This window comes from Lampris incognitus, chromosome 5, assembly GCF_029633865.1.
Source record: "Lampris incognitus isolate fLamInc1 chromosome 5, fLamInc1.hap2, whole genome shotgun sequence".
In the NCBI taxonomy this organism is placed as follows: Eukaryota; Metazoa; Chordata; class Actinopteri; order Lampriformes; family Lampridae; genus Lampris; species Lampris incognitus.
Window position 1 is genome coordinate 12,770,687 of NC_079215.1, and position 20,804 is coordinate 12,791,490.

Consider the following 20,804-nt stretch of genomic DNA (forward strand, 5'->3'; position numbering starts at 1 on the left):
TGAAATCTAAAAGAAACAATGTACTTGATTTAGCTTTGAACCCTCCAACACCTATTTCAACTTGTCTAACATGAGCCTGCCAAACACGAGCCCTCGCCTTTGCGACCAACGCCGCATACTTAAAACTCCTCTCTCAAAGTTCTCCTATATTGGATTAACAGAATTGTTAATTCAATAAAGTACACTGTTTGGTCCTTCTCCGAGTACAGAATCATATCAGGCCTCAAGGTAGTTGACACAATTATTGATGGGACCAATGGAATATCCACTAGCAGTTTCAAGTCTCTCGCCTTCCGCTGTTAACTAAGATTACAGTTAGTGTCACAGTGCAGACACTATCGCACAATGCCAACTGTAGCGTTTTCTTTATCAAGGGACCAAATTAACTTCAGCGTGTTTACTTTCAGTCACACCTGCCATATACTTAATAAAGATAATAATAATAATGGATTACATTTTTATAGCACTTTATCTGAACACCCAAAGCCCTTCACAGTGACGGGGAAACTCATCTCAACCACCACCAATGTGTAGCACCCACTTGGGTGATGCACGGCAACCATTTTGTGCCAGAATGCTCACCACACATTAGCTTGAGGTGGAGAGGGAGGAATCGTTGACCCAATTACATGGGGGGGATGATTAGGTGGCCAGATGGGGAGAGACAGGTTGGAAATGTTGCCAACCACTGGGGCACCCCTACTCTTTGCGATAAGCGCCATGGGATCTTTAATGACCACAATGAGTCAGGACCTCGGTTTAAAGTCTCATCTGAAGGACGGCATATCCTACAGCACAGTGTCCCCGTCACTGCACGGGGGCATTGGGATTTGTGTTGTTTATTAGGACCAGAGGGAAGACTGCCTCCTACTGGCCCTCCAACACCACTTCCAGCAGCAACTCAGTTTTCCCGGGAGGTTTCCCATCCAAGTACTAACCAAGCCCATACCTGCTTAGCTTCCATCATTTGGCAGAGCCAAGGTACAAGTTGGTATGGATGCCAAACTTTATGATGCCAGGTGTAGCTACCCTGCACTAAACTAAACTTAAGGCCTGACAAAATAAGCTTCAGTTTAGCTGTACTTGCTTAAAAGCGACAGTTTGCATTTTTGCCTACCCACTGATGTAAGATTTTGCTGCATCAGAAAATTTCATGTCACGATTATTCTGGCCTAAATAATTGTGATTCACAATATTCTCCCGATGCTTGAAACTTTTAAAGTAGCACGAAAACATACTGGAATCATTTTACCTTACATTATATTAAGCAACAAATATTTCTTATTGCATCACAGATAGGATATATCCTTTTCTAGTGAACATCCCTTTTTGTGAAAACAAATAAAGGACAGATTGACCACATCTATACCGATATTTTTCAAAAGGGACCCCCAACCCCAAAAAAAACAAAAAACTGTTTTAGTGACGTAAAACACTGTTTGCGTGTGGATGAAAGGCCAAAACGTGGAGAAAATGTTCGTGTTACAGAATATCCGTATTAGTGTGGGTGAGGTATCAGACTTGCAAACACCCAGCAGGTCATCACAATTGCCGTGATTCCATGACGATCACAATTGCTGTGATTCCATGACGTATTTTTATGCACGTTTTGAAGAATTGCATTAGAAAAGGGTTATGGAAATGGCAAAATTCGAAAATTTCAATTTCATAAAAAAAGTTTTAATGCTTTCTTGAGTTGGTTCTTGCCTTTTTCAAAGAAGAGTTAATGCACTAAATGGGATATGGAAACACCTTTGCCAATAAGTTGTGACATAGCGAACATTTAACTCAGCTGTTTCTGCTGTCGGCATCTTACCGGATATTCCCATAATGCGTATTTTTTTGTCCTCATCTCCAGACAGCAGGAAACATGGCCAATAATAACTGATGTGAAAGAACTATTACATCAGAATCAGAATACTTTCCCAGTTGAAGCACATTCCTGAAGACCTCTCTCCATTTTCTCTCACAGAAGGCCAAGCCGACTGGTTTTGTTTCTGGTTCGCAACCTCTACTTCTTCTACTCTGTTTATTACAGCCATGCGTATGTAGCCTATACCACCAACTTCTGACGAAACGATGCTTTGGATAGTCTTAATTTATTTGCTCCAAACCAGTTGATGGAAACGTGCCTAATTTGCATTGCTTTTTTCTTTTTTGTGACAAAAGTTCGCTTAAGTCCGCTTGACAATGGAAACACAATTAATGACAACTTGCTCTCTGATGGCCAACAAAGTCTCCTCTACTTTTAGACTTGTCACACTAGGCTCCAGCGGGACTATCTGGATCCCGTAACGGATGGACGGTGTTGGCATTTCAGAGGACACCATTCCTCTGCAAATCAACCAAGCAAAAAAAAACGGCAGACAGTCACCAATCAGCCAACAAACGGAAGAAACACTTATCTGATCATGCAGAAAAGATGGATGGAAAAAAGGAGAGAGAGAGAGAGAGAGAGAGAGAGAGAGAGAGAGAGAGAGAGAGGGAGAGAGAGAGAGATTTTTGAAGGTAACTTTTATTTAAGAAAACCCAAACCATTTTCAAAACAAAAACAAATAAATAATCACATCAACTTCCCAGAAAAGTAAGTTGGTTGTCTTACCAAGCACAACACATCCCCATGAGCCCAGATAACACTGACTTGCTCAATAACTTTAATTTATCTGTAATAATTAAAGCCAATCGTCATTCTGGCTTTCACCATCCTAGTAAACAGCAATTTTACAGTAATGTCTACTGAATCATCGATCTTCCTCTTCCTGCTTACATAAATAGCCATTTTTGCTTGTCCCAAGATAAAGTTCATTAGTGAGAGAGAGAGAGAGAGAGAGAGAGATTTTTCAAGTCACTTGTGAGGATATTCATGTTTATCCCCATTTATGATTATCCCGATAATGGAAATTCACCACGATCAACTTCTCGTGAGTTTCTTTTTTACCCCAATCTGTGATAAAGTCCTGTATTGTCCCATCCCTAATCAGAAGTAAGTTCTCCAATATTAAATTAAACATGACTTGCTGCCATGGCCCACAACTCTCACAACCCTATCTTTCTCTTCTGCGCTGTCCAGATTTGTCCACTGACCTTGTTTTTCCTGTGAAACTATAATTTTGCACCTATCCACTTGCTCCTGCCGCCGAGTCTGACCAACAACCATCTGCCTTCATTTGGATATTGTAGCTTTTGGATTCTTCCCCCTTTTTCTTCCCAGTTGTATCCGGCTAATTACTCCACTCTTCCGAGCTGTCCCAGTCGTTGCTCCACCCCCTCTGCCGAGCTGGGGAGGGCTGCAGACTACCACATGCCTCCTCCGATACATGTGGAGTCGCCAGCCGCTTCTTTTTCCCCTGACAGTGAGGAGTTTTGCCAAGGGGACGTAGTGCGTGGGAGGATCACGCTATTCCCCCCAGTTCCCCCTCCCCCCTGAACAGGCACCCCAACCAACCAGAGGAGGTGCCAGTGCAGCGACCAGGACACATATCCATATCCGGCTTCCCACCCACAGACACAGTCAATTGTGTCTGTAGGGACGCCCGACCAAGCCGGAGGTAACACGGGCATTCGAACCAGCGATCCCCGTGTTGGTAGGCAGCGGAATAGACCATTACGCTACCCGGACTCGGATATTGTAGCTTTGCTCCAAAAATTCCATGGATCACCTGAACTAAACCCTGCCCTTCCTCTTTGAATTTGTCCTACCATGCCACTATGTTTGAGTGCCTCTTTGGCACGCGAGAGTGCCTCCCTCGAATTCCATTTCCTCCCTGCTTTTCACATGTGGTGCTGTAGCCCTAACTGTTGAATTCCTCTAGCCAGACAACACCAACTCCAACCTCACCTTAGCACACTTGAATTCCTCTGTCAAACTGTCAGTGGAAGCTCCAACATTCCCTTGCCATATAAGGCTACACTACTTGGACACAGTGACACTCCTAATCATTTCTGAATTGAAATGCTTAACATCTTTTCCAATTTCTCCACACAACTGACAGCAATATCATAAACTGTCAAAGGCCATAATATGCGCGGTAGCAATCCAAACTGCCAGCACCACAATTTCAGTTTACAGTGCAATAGTGACCTATCAGTATTTCTGATGCCTTGCACCATCTCCTTTCTCAACTCTCAGCCTTGCTCCCTAATGCTCAAGAAGGAGCTATACCTTCTGCCTAGACTCTTGATAGGTTTTTCCTTCATCGAGGGAATTATCATTTTATTATCAATCCGAAATCTCTCCTGCACCAGTCACCCTTTAACAATCAACAAACTCCTGCATTTACTAGACTTGACCTTCATCCTTGCCCATGTAAGATGATCACTCAGCTTAGCCAATAGCTTGCATTTGTTTAGCTGGTTGCAACTGTAGTCATTTCATCTATGTATGCTTTGATGGGAGGGAGTCGCACCCCACCCTGCAACCTCTCACTACTTAGATCCCCTAATTATAACCTCCATGGTCATAACAAGGGAAAACGGGTGCATCAAGATTTTACCCTTTTTCCTGTCATATAATGTGACATACAATAGTAGACATGCAAGAGGGCCATGATCACTGTGGGTGGAAGCCTTTAGTAGTGTTGAAAGTAGGTATTGGAATGTAGAATACAAATGACCATTAATGGTGAAGATGGTTCAAAAGTTGGGTCTATGGGTTGGGGGAAGTTATTCCTGTGTCTCGTTGTTCTAGCTCGAATTGTGCAGTATCTCTTTGTGTAAGAGTGCATATGTTGAAAAGCACATATCAGCATTTTTTTTGTACCTAAGCATTAGAGTCAAATGTTTTTAATGTAATCTTTTACGCTTAGCCTGAGTTGTCTCCCAGAAGTGAGGCCTCAAATGGTGTGTAGTCATAGCTGCCCAAAATGGATTTGGACTTAGGAAGGACATAATAATTGTTTTTATTTATTTATTGGTAGATGAACTGAATAGAAGAAGAAAAAAAATCCAGATTAGATGGAACTGAAACGGTACGAATGGCTCACTTGCAGCATTGAAAAAGCAGCATTAACAGGAAGGCAGGGCCAGTTTCATCCCCTCTGCTATTAGGCTACTTAACAAACACCCCCCCTCCCCTCCCCGGAACCCTCTTGCCCCCTCCACCTGGAAGAACTACACCTGTTACGCTAACACCCCCCCCATACACGTGTGTACACACACACACACACACACACACTCTCTCTCTCTCTCAGTAAAAAAGCTTTGCTTCTCTTTTAAAAATCTTTTGCTTTTATTGTGGCGTTATTTATTTATTTTACTTATTGTCTTTTCTGTATGTACTGACCTGAGCAAAATGAATTTCCCTTGTGGACAATAAAGTACTTCTATCTGTCTATCGGTCTGTCGATCTATCTATTTATCTATCTAAGGATGTCAGTTTTTTTTCCTATATTTGCACAGACTTTATTTGGGCCAAACACGGGTATGCTGGCCCAGTTCCAGGGGAAGGGTCTGTTCAACTCTGGAAAGCAGATTTGGTATATATTTTATTTTAACTGACCTGGTGGAAAGAGCATTGCTTACTGGTCACTTTCTAGTAAACGATTTTTCATGGAGAGCTGTTTTTATTTGGAAGAGGCCAGAGATTTGGTTTATATGATTATCATCGATGTATAGGGTGTAAGTGGGGCTAGCGTGGTTCCCAGAAGAACCATGGGGCAGAGATGCCTCGGTTAGCAGCATGGCAGGCCACATTCCTCTGACAAGCTTTAACCTTGTCTGGGAAAGGGCTGAGTGGCTCCTCTTAAAGAATGTATTATGAGACGTATCACCAGCACAGACACAATGGCTCATCTGTCAGTAAAAGCTGCGAGTGCCCTTGTACAATGAAACTAGGTTGTGGTAAACGGGCTATTTTAGACACATCAGTCACGGGTGAGGATAGGTACAAGGAGCAAGAGCCTTCTAATGCTGTTTAAAGTGTCAGCAGGATTTTTTTTTTAATATATATTAGACAGATGCTTACATGGACAAAGATCAGCAGTTTATGAAGTCTACTTCCTCGACAGTGGGTTTTTTGTAAAATAGGTTATGGAAAACTGAACACAAACAAGTGCATGTGATTGTGATTGGACAGGTGAATTAAAATGTTGAACTTCTGGGGTTCACGGAGCTTCGTCTGGCAAAGAGGTGCGGTTGTTGTACCAGTCTTCACTGACCGTTGTTTGGTGTGCCTATACTTCCACGTGGCCGATTCACATGAAAATTGGGGCTTGTTGTTGATCTGTAGCATCATGGACTTTACACACTGACTCACGGGATTCTCTGGCACAGTTGCCACTTTTAAGGCAACGTCTCAAGAGATGAATAAGATGTGGTGGCCTAGAATTTAAACATTTTCATTTTGGGTCTGTCATTTCTGACTGTCTTGAAATTGGGGATCAAAATTTTGAGATCTGCTTTTAATCAACATTGTATTACAAATGTAATTCTTAATAATAATAATCCATCCATCCATCCATCCATTATCTTAACCGCTTATCCTGCTCTCAGGGTTGGGGGGTGCTGGAGCCTATTCCAGCAGTCATTGGTCGGCAGGCGGGGAGACACCCTGGACTGATAATGATGATGATAATATTATTTTATTTGGGGAACTTTTGTATACTTATTTCATATGAAACTTGATTATTTACTGCTGTTATGTGTTGCTCAGGTTCTCTTGATGGACTACATCACGTAGCCTAAATGGCCCTTTACCGTTTTGTTGGCTGGACTGATTACGTCCATGTTAGATGTGTTGTGGCCGTTTGTTGTTTGTGGTTTCTAGTTTCTCATGTGTGGTTGCCAGTTTCTGATGAAACTAGCAATTGAACGGGGAATGTAAGCACCTCGTGGGTAGACCAGAAACAATATTCTGAGGAAACTGGAGTGGTCCGTTTTGAGCAGATGGATCCCCAGAGCCGTCTGCTGCATCAGTGCTGTTTGATCAGGAGGGACATTTTGCATCCCTTCGGAAGATTAAGGTTGAAACAATGTTTGCTTTGTTGATTTTATCACATTAAATAGATCTTATGACTGTGCACTGTGATCTTATGACTTACGGACTAATTCAATGAGGTTTAAGTTGATGAGTCTGATGTTTGGTGCTAATGTTTTAAGAAGGCTATAGTTACTTTTGTAATTTTTACGAGCTTATTTGGGATATTTAGAATGGTGAACACGCTTGGAACATCACTTGGGACAACTTCCTATCATATTTTTGAAATGGAGGCATAAATGCTGAGAAAATACTCAAAATGCAGATCCACCCTGAATCAATGTGTAGTGATTTTTTTTGTGTGGTGTGTGTATGTTGTCGGCGGTATTGATGATATTACAAATGATGATGTGATTATACTATCATTAATTACACCATGAAGGGGTTTTATTGATCTTGCCCCCTCCGTAGGGAGATTAGATTGAAGGCAACACCGCACAGCCAAAATGAGCAACTACCTTTGGTCCTTGTTTTGAGCCCTGTATTTAAAGCCAAATGAAAAGAGGACAATCTAAGTTGAGACATGAGTTGTAATTGACACTATCTAAACTGTTTCATCAGCTTTAGAGCCCCTTAGAGCAGTGGTTCTCAACCTTTTTGGGGTCCTGGACCCCCTGCGTATTTTTGATCTACCCTGAGGACCCCTCCACCTGATCTTGGGGGAGGGGGGTTGCAATTTGATAGAAACAGTAAAAACTGCATTTTAAATTGCATTATAGCATTCATTCACTCTTTGGGGCAAAAATAAGAGCTTTCAGTTGTAACTTGGATATAGTTAACAAAACAGAATTCTTATGCAGTAACTTTCAGATATATGTAACAACAGAATTTTTATGCAGTAACTTTTAACAATGCAAACGGGAGCGAGATCTCTTATTAAAATACAATAAATTACACTTGTGAAACAGATGTAATTAGAGAAAAAAGTCCTGTTACCCTTTATAGTTTAGGTAGATAAAGGTCTCAGTCACATTTGAGTAAAATAATCCTATTTCTATAAATGTCATAGGATCTTTTTTTTAAAAGATATTTTATTTTCACGGACCCCTTGCAATTACACCACGGGCCACTAGGGGGTCCGCGGACCCCCGGTTGAGAAACACTGCCTTAGAGCATAGATTTTATTCACATTCCTATAGGCATAATATTGATTTTTATCAGTTTCCCCCCCAGCCATGTTTTTATGATGCTGTGTTGAAGCCGATTAGCTGTTGTGCTCCTTATTACAGTCCTCAACTGCTGTGGCTGATCAAGCTTTCAAGCAGTTTAGCCTGGAAAACAGATCTGTGTTGAAAGTTTGACCTCTTGGAAGGTATTCTGTCTCTTTACTGCAGCTCCCTATTCCCACAGTTCTTCCTCGCCACAAGAAAAGTACTCGGATCAGACAATGAGGACCAGTGTGTCCGGTGGTCAAGGGCTCCTTTAAAATCTTCACCTGCCTTTCATTTTGTCTGCTGACCAAAGAAAATGAATGGGTCCCTCTGTTTTCATGAGATATGCTGCATCTAAAAGACCAGTATGCTCTTAATTTTCATTTGCCAATACCTATTGTAATCTGGCTGTACAAAAGAGCCTTTTTGTTTTACTTCAGAAGTTAAAGGACCATATAAAGACGAATATGAAAGGGTTCAAAAAGACATGAAAATTAGTATTTAGTCTCTGGGCCAGTTTATCAAAAAGGCTCATGTAAAATTCTGCATTTAATAGGAAGTCTCATTCAGTCTGATGGTTTAGAAAGCCTCAATCTTAGCTCACCTGATAAGTTTCATCTGATACTTCGTTACTGGGGTAGCAATATTTGTCTCCCAGTGGATTTATTCCAAGTTTACATCTGCAGGAACTACTTGATCAGTCACAAAGTTGGTAATCCCTGAGGGAGGAAAAAAACACAATGACAGTGTCTGTTGCATTTGCAACTTAAAATATGTGACAGCAGTCTGTTAAAGGGTTATAATCAGCAGTCAGACTAGTAGATCTGCAGAGACAACTGTGTTGCGTTTTAGTCACAGTGGTGAGATCTGTTGCTCAGTTTGCAATTATTTTTGTGATGGTAGGTTTTACATTGATTTTTGAACATTGATTTCCCCCTAGTTGAATATTTCCCTTTTTTTTTCTTCCATTACACGTGTGTGATCTAAAGTGTCATTCTCCAACTTTACCAGGAGAGAGTAGGCATCCTGGCTTTCTTCCACTAACTCTTGTTAAAACAAGTGATAACATTAGCGGCATACTGTGGGTCGTAAATTCTTGAGGTCATCCGATTCCTCCTCTGCTGGCTTTGAGTTTGCATTGTTTTGTTCCTGTGAGAAGATGGGTTTCATGTGTGTCTGTGTGGGGGTGAGGTAAGGGGTGTGTGCCACTCATGCCTTAAATTGTGTTGACACAGTTTTGGATTTCAGCTACGGCGTTCATTTCTGATACCTGTTGAAATGTAATCCGCATCCGCTCTCTGATTCGGGAATGACTTCAGGGGGACTGATGAATAAGTGTTGATGTGTTTCAGACAATGCCTCTCATCATTCCAGCGATCCAAACTAGGCAGAAGTACCTCATTTTTTACTCATTGTGTGACATGACTATGGTTTTCTTTGGTTAATGAATCATTCTGATAGGTTCCAAAACATCTCAAGAATTGATCGACATTCTGTATGTGTGGATTTGACATAATTACTTTAAAAAATTTTTTTTACTTACTTATTATAAGGCTGGTGTTATTCATTTCAGTACAGGCTGTAAAATTGCCAACCTGAACACCAAAAAAAAAGTGATATTATTGAAAACAAACACAACATTGTGCTATGCACTGAAGTGGTATCACGTGCCTGCATTCCATTCCTGTTATATGACATTACCCTGGGAAGGTATAGTGTCATGGGGGTTACCAAAAAATGTCAAGAGGTAAGACATTGACTTTAGTGGTAGTAGCGCTGGTTTAGATGATTTGTCTTTTGGCCCAAAAACCTACAGTGGCCATCAAAATGAGGATATTGTTTTTTTGGATATACCAAATTGCCATTTATAGATGCATCAAGTTTTTTCTTTTTTATTGTAGTTTGTTTAATATATTGTCTTTTGATGAAAGACACACCACTTTGGCACTGGCTAGAATATTCCTTGATCTGCACACAGTTGTTTTTTGAATTCCATATTCAGTACAAATGCTGTGTTTTCCTGTAGTACCATTTGTAGATGACAGGACTTAAGCCTAGTTTATCAGTCAACCCAAGTGGGTTGCTCCTGCTCATAAACACATGCCCATTACTATTTTGAGAGTATGTAACTTTACGCAAAATTTAGTTAAAGAAATTAAATGCTGTAAAATAAGTGAAATTATTGTAAAGGCGGTGTATTTTGATGGAGTTGAGGATACTCAGGGAATTATCTTGAACAGCCATCTTTGAAGGGCCAGTGAGCGTTTCTTGGATAATATGGTGCTGAAATGAAGCAAAACAAAATCGAGCGATGGGTTTGAAAAGGACTGATTGTCAGCGATACTTGAAACAAGTTTGATATTTACAAGGTTCTGTGACATTAATTTTGAAATCAGATTGCTTAAGATTTACATGCAAACAAATGTCCTTTTTTTATACTTTGTCACTGGTATTTAAGGCTAATGCTTTGATATTCAAATTATGGGCACCTTTTGTAGTGTCTGATTCCTGGAAAAAAATGATCTTGTACAAAGCATTGTATGTCAGCTTGGCAGCCAGAGTTCAATAAGATGGGTAGCAGGAAGTTTGAAGAGGAAGCAAATTTACTGTGGCCCGCAAGCAGATATAGCAATAACAAGCTCTTTAATGTCCTTTACCAACAGTTACAACAACATCAGTAGTTTAATCTCCGGTTCAGCCGTGTTTTATTGTGGTAGGTGAGGTGCTGACTTCACACCAGTGGCACTTATGTTTTATTTCAAGCAAATTTCCTGGATTTGGGAGAGCTCAGACATCATTGCTGTTGTCATACGTTTCTATTATGTGTCATTAATTAAAACAAAAACAAACGAAAAAAGACGACGATCTTTGTTACTCTAATAACATTATATGCTTTATTACTCATATTTTAGTCTCATTATTGGTAATTAATGTGTTGCCTGTTACATGACAGACCTAAACAAGATTTATAGATAGCCAAAAATTGTGATTATGTGAATCTGTTAAGAAAGGCTTCGATGTTTGTGGGAGATGCCCTCATGCTATTCTGGGCTGTTCATAGTGTCTGGCTTAATGAAGACAAAAAACTTGTTCAGATGGCTAGCCCGATTTGGTTGCAACTGTGCTCTGGGAGATAGATAATGAAGACGGACAGAAATAAATTGATGTCAAGCTGGCAGAAAGGCAAGAATTTTTTTTTTTTTGCCAGCGTATTCAATCAGTTTTTAGTGATCGCCCGTACCTTAGAGCAGGTTGATGCCATTCTCTCAGATGCAAATATTCCCCTAAACGTTTTCCCATGATGAGACTTGATAATTGATATATAAGGTAGGCCCGGTAATCGCAATAATGGTTTAGATTTTCTGACAATAGTTATGGTAAAATGGAATTAAAGTTTTGTTAACTTACAACAAATTACCTTGGAATTATGGTATATATTTTACAACTAGATTGTACGGACTGTCGATTTTTTTTTATTGTTTCTTTGAGTGTCTTTTCCCATCACCTGTTTCATATTAGAACACATGCAACTCACCGTCATATAATTTTGTTGTGTAGTGAATTTTTATTGCATATGAGTTTCTTTTAATAGTGTACATTCCTCCTTCTGCGGCCTGTTGGTGTGAAAAATCTAGGTTAGCCTACAGCCTACCACACTGAGGCCCCCCTTTTATGCAGGGGTAAGGAATGCAGGTTGCTTTGTGATGGTGCCTTTGTCTTAAATATAGATCTCATTCTCTAACGCCTGTTCACCCTAGCCTCGTCCTTCTTTAGTTTCTGTTTTTGCCTTGTAATGGCAAAGCTGGTTGCACATTCCATTCATAATTATTTCTGTGTCCTCTGTGTGTATGAAACATTATTTTTTGTACTGCTGAAAAATGGCTTTCACAGTTGGGAGAGTGTGCCGTAATTGTAATTGTTGAGTCTCACTTGCTGGGTGTAAAAAGCTCCTGAACTTGTAGGAAGAGACTTTTGTGAGAAGGTGGGGTCGGAGAGGAAACAAGGCTGCATTCCATTAGTGATTTATGAAGTCTTTCTTTTCTTTTTTTTTCCTTTCTGAACTCGCTAGGTTGCAGCTGGTCCAGATAATCCACTGACTTAAGTAGACCCAAGGCACAACTCATCCTACACGTCTAGAGGCTGTGTTTCTCCAGTAAGTCCCCTGTGACCATATGACCAGCCTTTGTTATTGTTGGTAAGTTCTTCAACAGTCATTGGAGTGACCATATAGTAGAAGAGAATTTCCAAAAATTTTGCAAATATGAAAGTCCATCTGGGCAAGACAGTTGTATTAGTTTGTCTCCTTATGATTGCTTTTTGCCAGTAGATAATGTGCATATTAGCCTGCATAGTTTTACTCACTAAATGAAAATGATCCAAGCCCATAGCCCTCAGGCTTATACCGTTTCCAGACTGTGGTTTTCAGTCACTGGGGAAATATAGAGCTCATGTCTCCCATGAACCACAGAGCTTGGGATCAGTAATGTGCAAACAACCTACAGAATGCGTCACCTCTAAAGTCTCTTTCTCATATGACCAGACAAGACTTCGTTTATTATTCATTTCTGAGAGACTATTACCTCCCCTTGCTAGTATGGCTTTGGGCAGCACTGCTTGGTGAAAACATGTCTGCTGCTGTAATAGTAGACCTCAAAGTTCACACCCTAAGTGGGAACTGAAGTCATGTCTACAACACCATTCATGTCCCAATACCATGAATAAGCTTTACACAAAATAGAAACCTGGTCAAATAAAGAGTTAGGTAAATAACAACACAACAAGATGGATGTAGAAATCCCATTGATACTTTGCTACATCCATAAATGTCTTGTAATGGCTGCAGGGAGTAAAAGCCTGTCACTGTTGTATGTGGAAATATTATTAACAATTTTTTTTAAATAGTAATGTCTGCTCTTACACAGTGAACATTTATTATTGCATGTGATAGTAGAGGTTAGGCTTCTGTTTTGAAGAACGCAATCTCTATTACGCCATTTTTGCATGCATTTAATAGTTGGTGTAAAACAGCAAAAGCATAGGTTGTCTTTCATATGTAGTGATTTTCATTTAGCTCTTTTGACAGTTTGATATCAGTCACTGTATCTATCTCAGTCTAACAAGCATATCAGGTGGTTAAAGGCTTTACACTTTTTAACAGAACATCGAAAGTCTGGTACACATGACGCGACTTCAAAAGATTTCTAGTTGGATTGCGTGTCACACTTAAAGGACCACTTCACCAATTTTCAACCTTATCTCTATCCGAATTTGGGATATAGTGTGAAAAACATCTGCAGTTGTTGCCAATGTTCTCTGTGTCTCTGGGACGTTGTTGCAAAATCTGTTATTATTCTGGCAGCAGTGTTGTCATTTGACATGTCAGTGACATAGTTGGTGACAAGGAAGAACTATCAGCATGTTCAGCTTGGATTTCTAGTCTCCGCCTCTAGGGGGTGTGCTCTTGATGTCACTCAAAAACAAAACTTGCTTGTTCTCTTCACTTGTATTGCAAATGAGCTACGTTTCCAACAGCGAAAATGGCGTCGCAAAATATGAGTACAGAGGATCTTATGGACAAGGATACATTTTACTGTGTTTTGGCTGATTTGGATATTCAACCATACTTATTCAAGCTGGAGTATATGACCAAAGAAATGTAGAGGAGAGAGGCCGAGGCTGCTGCTGCATTAGCTGAGCAAGAGGATCTTGCTGGCGGTGACCATCCAGAACCTCAACTGCCGAGAGCAAACAGCGACTGGTGGTGCCATTGCTCAAATTGCCGTCTGATGCCAGCAGAAACTGTATCATTCTGCTGCAATAAATTTCAGTGTGGGCAGTCTGAGACAGCCCGTGTGTGCGTTACTATGCATGAAAATATTACTCCTCACATGGATAGTGGTGGGTTGGATACTTTCTTCAGGATTCTGAAGACAAACTGGAAAAGACAAACAAGACCAGCAGGGTCAGCAGATGACCATTGAGTGAGTACGCTGTGTTTTGGCCAACAAAGTAATAACTATAGGCTAATGCGGTGATACACAGCAATGGAAGACAAGGGGTTTTCTCAACATGTTTGTGCTGATTGCATGGCAACCTCTTGTTTCCCAGATAAATTCTATAGTATATTTTCCCATGTCTCACTAAATTTCCTATTGCAAGCACATTGCCCTATCATACTGGCCAAAAACTTCCTCAGTGTATCATCACCCTGATGTTATTTGTTGTCTTTACTTGGGTAACTTGCAATTACAATGACCATCGTGTTAACGACTGAAACCAGCACAGTTGCTTAACAGCTGAAACGGGCAATCAGTTTAATTTGCATGGCAATTTGCATATGAAACCTGTGTGAGGTCGCTGGTTTCGGTAGTTACGCAACTGTGCTGCTTACAAGGTTAGGGATACCTGCAGTCAGCCGAGTCTGATGAAGTCACTTAGATGAGTGATGAAACGTTTTCCCACTAACTGGACTTTGTGTCCAGATGAGCTGATTCAACGTTCTGGGAATAGCTGCTGACATTACGGTATATGAGTAGTACTTGCATAGCATCCTGATGAATAACCACCTTCTTTCCTGTCTTTTGATCTCTGCAGACAATATCGTCTGGCTGCTTATAGTATTTTATTTTATTTTTTTGGAGTGGGTGCTGCAAGGGGAGAAACTTGGCAAAGAAATCCACATCATCTTGCCTGCCTGTGTCGTACGTTGCGTCAGAGCCAAATATCCTTCCCCCAATGATCAGTACAGAGGGCGTGCTGAAGTGGACGAGGCAACGGACGAGCTCTGACCATGTGATACGCAAGCTTTTGTGTAATAATGCTGCTAAACTTCAGTGCAGTTAACAATGGACACGTTTACCTTTAAGTGTGTTGGGACTGATCTGGACTTTTTTCTTGTCAAAGTATGATTTGCGATATGCTAAATATTTATTTGAAAATCAAATAACACAACATGTGTTGGTTTGAATAAAGTTGTTTATATATATATATAACTTCGTTAAATGAAACACTCGACAGTAGGGAAAATGCTCAACAAATAAGAAGCAAAATAATCCAGTGATTCAAGTAAATTCTTTAATGGACAGTACAAGCCTGTTTCATGACATAAGCAATCATCAGCTGTCCATCATCAGCTGTCAATGTGATTGACAACTGATGATTGCTTATGGCATGAAGCAGGCTTGTACTGTCCATTAAAGAATTTAGTTGAATTACTGGATTATACACACACACACACACACACACACACACACACACACACATCAGCCAAAACATTAAAACCACGATTTAGGTAGGTAGTATGTGTCGAAGTATCATCCACATGAATGCTTGACAGGCGCCGTTATAACAAGATAACCAGTGTTATTCAATTACCCGTCAATGGTTTTAATGTTTTTGCTGATCGGTGTGTGTGTGTGTGTGTGTGTGTGTGTGTGTGTGTGTGTGTGTGTAATACGTATATATATATATATATATATATATATATATATATATATATATATATATATATATATATATATATATATATATATATCTCAACACAGACACAGGAAAAAAAGTTTTAATACATTGCAGCAGTTTTAATACATTTTTTCCTGTATCTGTGTTGATATTGCGCTCCTCATTAGTTGAACGCTTATAAGGTTTAGGAAAAAAACGCTATATATATATAATTTTGTGAAAAGAAGCAATCAATTGTAGGGAAAGTGCTCAACAGTTAAGGAGCAAAATAATCCAGTGAGTCAAGTAAATTCTTCACGAGACATTACAAGCCTGTTTCATGCCCAATCATCAGCTGTCAATAAAGCTACTCGGGAAAGAACATACCATTTATTTCCTTGTCATACACATCATGTGCACAACGTCCAATGGGGAAGGGAGAGGTGCGACATTCACAAATTCAAAAACGTGATGGCGGTTTAATTACCTGAGTTTTCTGTATATTAATCTTATAACCTGAGAATGTCCCATAGTTTCCTAGTAGATTCATCAGTGGCTTTGTAGGCTGTGCTAGGAATATCAATACTTCCATCAGCAAATAGAGCCAATTTATGTTCCCCCGATAGCATATCTATCCCCTTAATATCAGAATTTTGACTAATCCATTGGCTTAAAGGTTCTATAAACAAGGAGAAGAGTGATGAGGCATTGCGGCCTTGCCTTGTTCCTCATTCTAGGATGAACGAATTTGATAAATCACCATTTCTTTTTATCCTTGCGGATGGTTTGTCATATAGTGCTTTAAATGTTTCAGTGTTAGTCTTGTGAAGGCCAAATTTTGATAACATTTTGTATAAGAAAGACCATCTGACTGAGTCAATCGCTGCTCAGCATCTACATTTGTAATGGCTGTCTCTATTTCCTGTTGTGTGACATGTCTAATACTGTGCCGTGTTCTCTTGATATTATCTTGTGCTTTGTCTTTGTCGGATGGAACCTGTCTGGTTTAAATGGGTGAGTTCTGGTAGAATATTTTCTATCCTTCTGGACAGTATGGATCCATCCATCCATTATCCAAACCGCTTATCCTGCTCTCAGGGTTGCGGGGATGCTGGAGCCTATCCCAGCAGTCATTGAGCGGCAGGCAGGGAGACACCCTGGACAGGCCATCACACAGGGCCCACACACACACACACACACACACACACTCGCACTCTCACTCTCACTCTCATACCTAGGGACAATTTAGTATGGCTGATTCATCTGACCTACATGTCTTTGGACTGTGGGAGGAAACCGGACAGTATGGATGTGAATAATTAATAGTCCACATTTAATACACTAATGGGATGATAATTACTGAAGTCAAGTTTGTCTTTCCCGTCCTTTGTTATGACAGAAATGATTGCATCCCTCCATGAGGATGGAATTTCCTCTTTATGTGGCACTCAGTTAAAAGCTTTCAGTGATGTTAGACCCAATTGTCCCTGCATTGATTTAAACCACTTGGAAGTGAAACCTTCTGTGCCCAGGAATTTATTTGCTTTTAATAATAATGATAATAATAAACTTTATTTATAAAGCACCTTTCAAAACACAGTTACAAAGTGATTTACAATAAAAACAACAAATTTAAAATACAAGAGATTAAAAAGAACTAAAAGCCATAAAAATAAACACATTATAAAACAAAAAGGGAGCAAAACACAAAATGAAAAATGAAAATAAAACCCGAAATTAAAACAAATCGTGTAAAATAAGCAGGCAGCTTGGGTAAAATCAGGATAAGCTTTTCTATAAAAGTAGGCTTGAAGAAGAGACTTAAAAGATGCCACTGCCTTAGACAGCCTTATATCCTATGGCAGGTCGTTCAAGAGCTTCGGGGCCCTGACGGAAAAGGTTTTGTCCCCTTTAGCTTTCAGAAGAGACAGAAGACCTGTCCGAGGATCTCAAACTCTGCAAAGGATCATAACGGAATAAAAGATATCAAATATAATCTTGAGTCAAGTCATGAAGAGCCTTAAAGGTAATCAGTAAGACCTTGAAGTCAGTCCTAAAACAAACAGTGCCAATGCAAAGAGCTAAAATAGCTGTGATGTGGTCGGGCCTCTTAGTTCTGATTAAAAGCCTGGCAGGTGAGTTCTGTACTGTCTGCAGTTTCAAAGTTGTTTGATTAAGTCAAGAAAAAATGCTGTTGCAATAATCAAGGTGTGAGGAGATAAAAGCACGTACAGCAGTTTCTGCATCTGTAAAATTTAAAATAGATCTTATTTTTGCAATATTCCTTTGGTGATAAAAACATAATTGGATAAGCTGTGTGATGTGTTGCTCAAAACATGAATTGCTATCAAACACAAGACATCAAGATTTCTTGCAACAGGCTTGATATGTTGCAACAGGTAACCAGTGTATGGCAGTATTTGTTTTGTGATATGCTGGGACCCAATAACAAGAATTTCTGTTTTATTAGAATTCAGCTGAAGAAAATTTTTCGACATCCAGTTTTTTATACCAATTGGACAATCCTGTAGAGCATACTGAGGTCAGTGGGCTTGACAGGGAGGTACAACTGTGTCATCCGGATAACAATAAAAAGAAATACTATGCCTATGGATGACATCATCTAAGGGAAGCATACATACAGGGAGAACAAAATTAGTCCTAGAATTGACCCATGAGTTACACCATTCTTGATATAAGAAAATGACTACATGAGTTGTTAAGAGACACAAAACGTCCTCTTTGACAAATATGATGAGAACCAGTCTAATGCAGTACCAGATATGCCCACCCAGTGCCTCAGTTTATCTAAAAGAATGCCATGATCAATTGTGTCAAAGGCTGCACTTAAGTCAAGCAACACAAGAATTGAGCCAATGCCTTCATGAGCATTCATTGAAAGGTCATTAGTGACTTTGAGAAGGGCTATCTCAGTGCTGTGATACTGATGGAAACCTGACTGAAACTTTTCAAAGATACTGTTGTTTTCCACAGCAGCAAGAAGCTGCTTAGAAACAATTTTTTCAAGAATCATAGAATAAAAGGTAGTTTAGAAATTGGATGATGATTATCTAGGAGGGTAGGATTAAGCTGGCGGCACGGTGTCACAGTGGTTAGCACGGTTGCCTTACAGCAAGAAGGTCCTGGGTTCGAGCCCCAGGGTAGTCCAACCTTGGGAGTCGTCCCGGGTCATTCTCTGTGTGGAGTTTACATGTTCTCCCCGTGTCTGCGTTCGTTTCCTCCGGGTGCTCCGGTTTCCGCCCACAGTCCAAAGACATGTAGGTCAGGTGAATCGGCCATACTAAATTGCCCGTATGTGTGTGTGTGTGAGTGAGTGAGTGAGTGATGTCCTGGTGGCCTGTCCACGGTGTCTCCCTGCCTGCCGACCAATGACTGCTGGGATAGGCTCCAGCATCCCCGCGACCCTGAGAGCAGGATAAGCGGTTCGGATAATGGATGGATGGTTGGTAGGATCAAGCCCAGTTTTTTTTTTTTTTAGGAGTGGTTGGACACAAGCAATTTTAAAGTAATCTGGGTCACAACCAGTAGACAGCGAGCTGTTCAGTATAGAAAGCAAATGGGGCCCAATACATTCCATTACTTCAAATAGAAGCTTAGTTGGAATTATGTCAAGAGGGCTGGAGGATATTCTCATATGAGACATGCTTTCTAGAAGTTGAGGCAGCATAATAGGGGGAAAATAGTATCCAGGTGCAGGTGGTCAACATCTAAAAAGGTAGGATTGGGGGTAATACTAAGCCTTATTTACAACACCTTTCCAACAAAGTGTGATTAAAAACTTTTCACAATCAGCAGGAGAACAATAGAAGCAATAGAAATCTGGGGTTGTGCTGATGGACTGAAATAAGTTGATAAAAATAGCAAGTTTTTCCATCTTTCACCATCCTATTATAAAGGAGTAATAAGTCTTTCATAGCCACAAAGTGGACCTGGAGACTTGATTTCTTCCACCTTGTTCTCCTTTTCTGCATGTTCTTTTACAGCTTCAAATACTATCATTTAACCAGGCCCGTTTTCAAGTTAGAGTTAGAGCCAGTCTTCTAAGGCGCTATGAAATCTAAGCTTGAGGAACACAGAATTAAAAGAATCAACCAAATCATTGGTATAGGAGAAGCCAGGAAACCCATTGCCATGGGAATTAAACAGTGCACAGAATTTGTTACATTACATCACAGTCATTTAGCCGACTCTTTTATCCAAAGCGACTTACAATAAGTGCATTTAACGTAGGAAATCAGGAGAACTACTAGTCATCAGAGGTCATAAGTGCATCTAAACAAGCATTGTTCTCATTAAAGATGTGAGTGTGCTTAGAGTGGGATAAGACATTAGAAACCTGTAATAATTCAGTTAAAAACAATGCATTGGTGGTCAGATAAACATGTCGGTGATTTCCACAGATGATGTTCTCAGATGGTCTTTGCTTTTACTCTCCCAATTGCTGAGCATACGTCCTCTTTTTTTTGTCAGCTGTCAATTTTTCATTTTGTTCACCGGCAATTGAAGGTAGATTTAATGAGGCTAAAAATGACTCAATCTAAAGATTGTCATTAATTTTTTGTTTGGTAGTACAGTGATTTATATTGTTCGTAGTCTCAGTCGGTCCTGAGTCAGGATTTCATATGTTGTAGTATTGTCTGCTTGTTGTATTCGTAATCTGCAAGATAGAAGTTTCAAAGATTTCCCACCAACTTCATAATATTGTTTTGTAAATAACAACTTTTTTTATATTTATTGTGGTTCTATTATCTATTTCATACCTTATTTTCATAATGGTTGATTTAGCCTTGTCAAAGTGTCTACATGGTCTCTGTAACTGCTTTAATTTATCCTCTAAATTCTGAAGCCTTTGCTTTCCAAGTTTCTTATCATAACAGGGCTCCAGACCAACTTTTCCACTGGTAGCACCAGTGCTACAAACTTACTCAGTGGGTCGCGCTAGCACATGATTTAGTTGCACCCCTCTTTTCTTTGTTGTACAGCATGGTATTAATAGATAACCTTTCGCGCTGATGAATAGTTGTCGTAATTTGCGTAGTGGGGGGATTGCTACCCTGTATGCCGTTGGCCGTTGGTTTTTTGACTTATTTGATATGATTTCATTAAAAGCGCCAGCCGAGCCCAGTGCCCCTGGTGTGTAATTTCCAGTGGAACAGCGGGGCGGGGCGTTGTGAGCTGCACCACCATCTAAATGCTGCCCAATCTGGCACTCGCGCATT

At 40.2% G+C, this 20,804-nt stretch overlaps 1 protein-coding gene across 2 annotated transcripts in view; it reads left to right on the forward strand.

Annotated features, from left to right (window-relative positions):
* The window catches only part of fbxw7 (F-box and WD repeat domain containing 7), a 191,613-nt gene that overhangs the window by 31,519 nt on the left and 139,290 nt on the right, over nt 1–20,804 (forward strand). For both annotated transcript variants that reach the window (XM_056279936.1, XM_056279937.1), the window contains exon 2: nt 12,194–12,319. The gene's annotated coding sequence lies outside the window, so the exon portion shown is untranslated. The remainder of the gene's footprint in view (nt 1–12,193; nt 12,320–20,804) is intronic.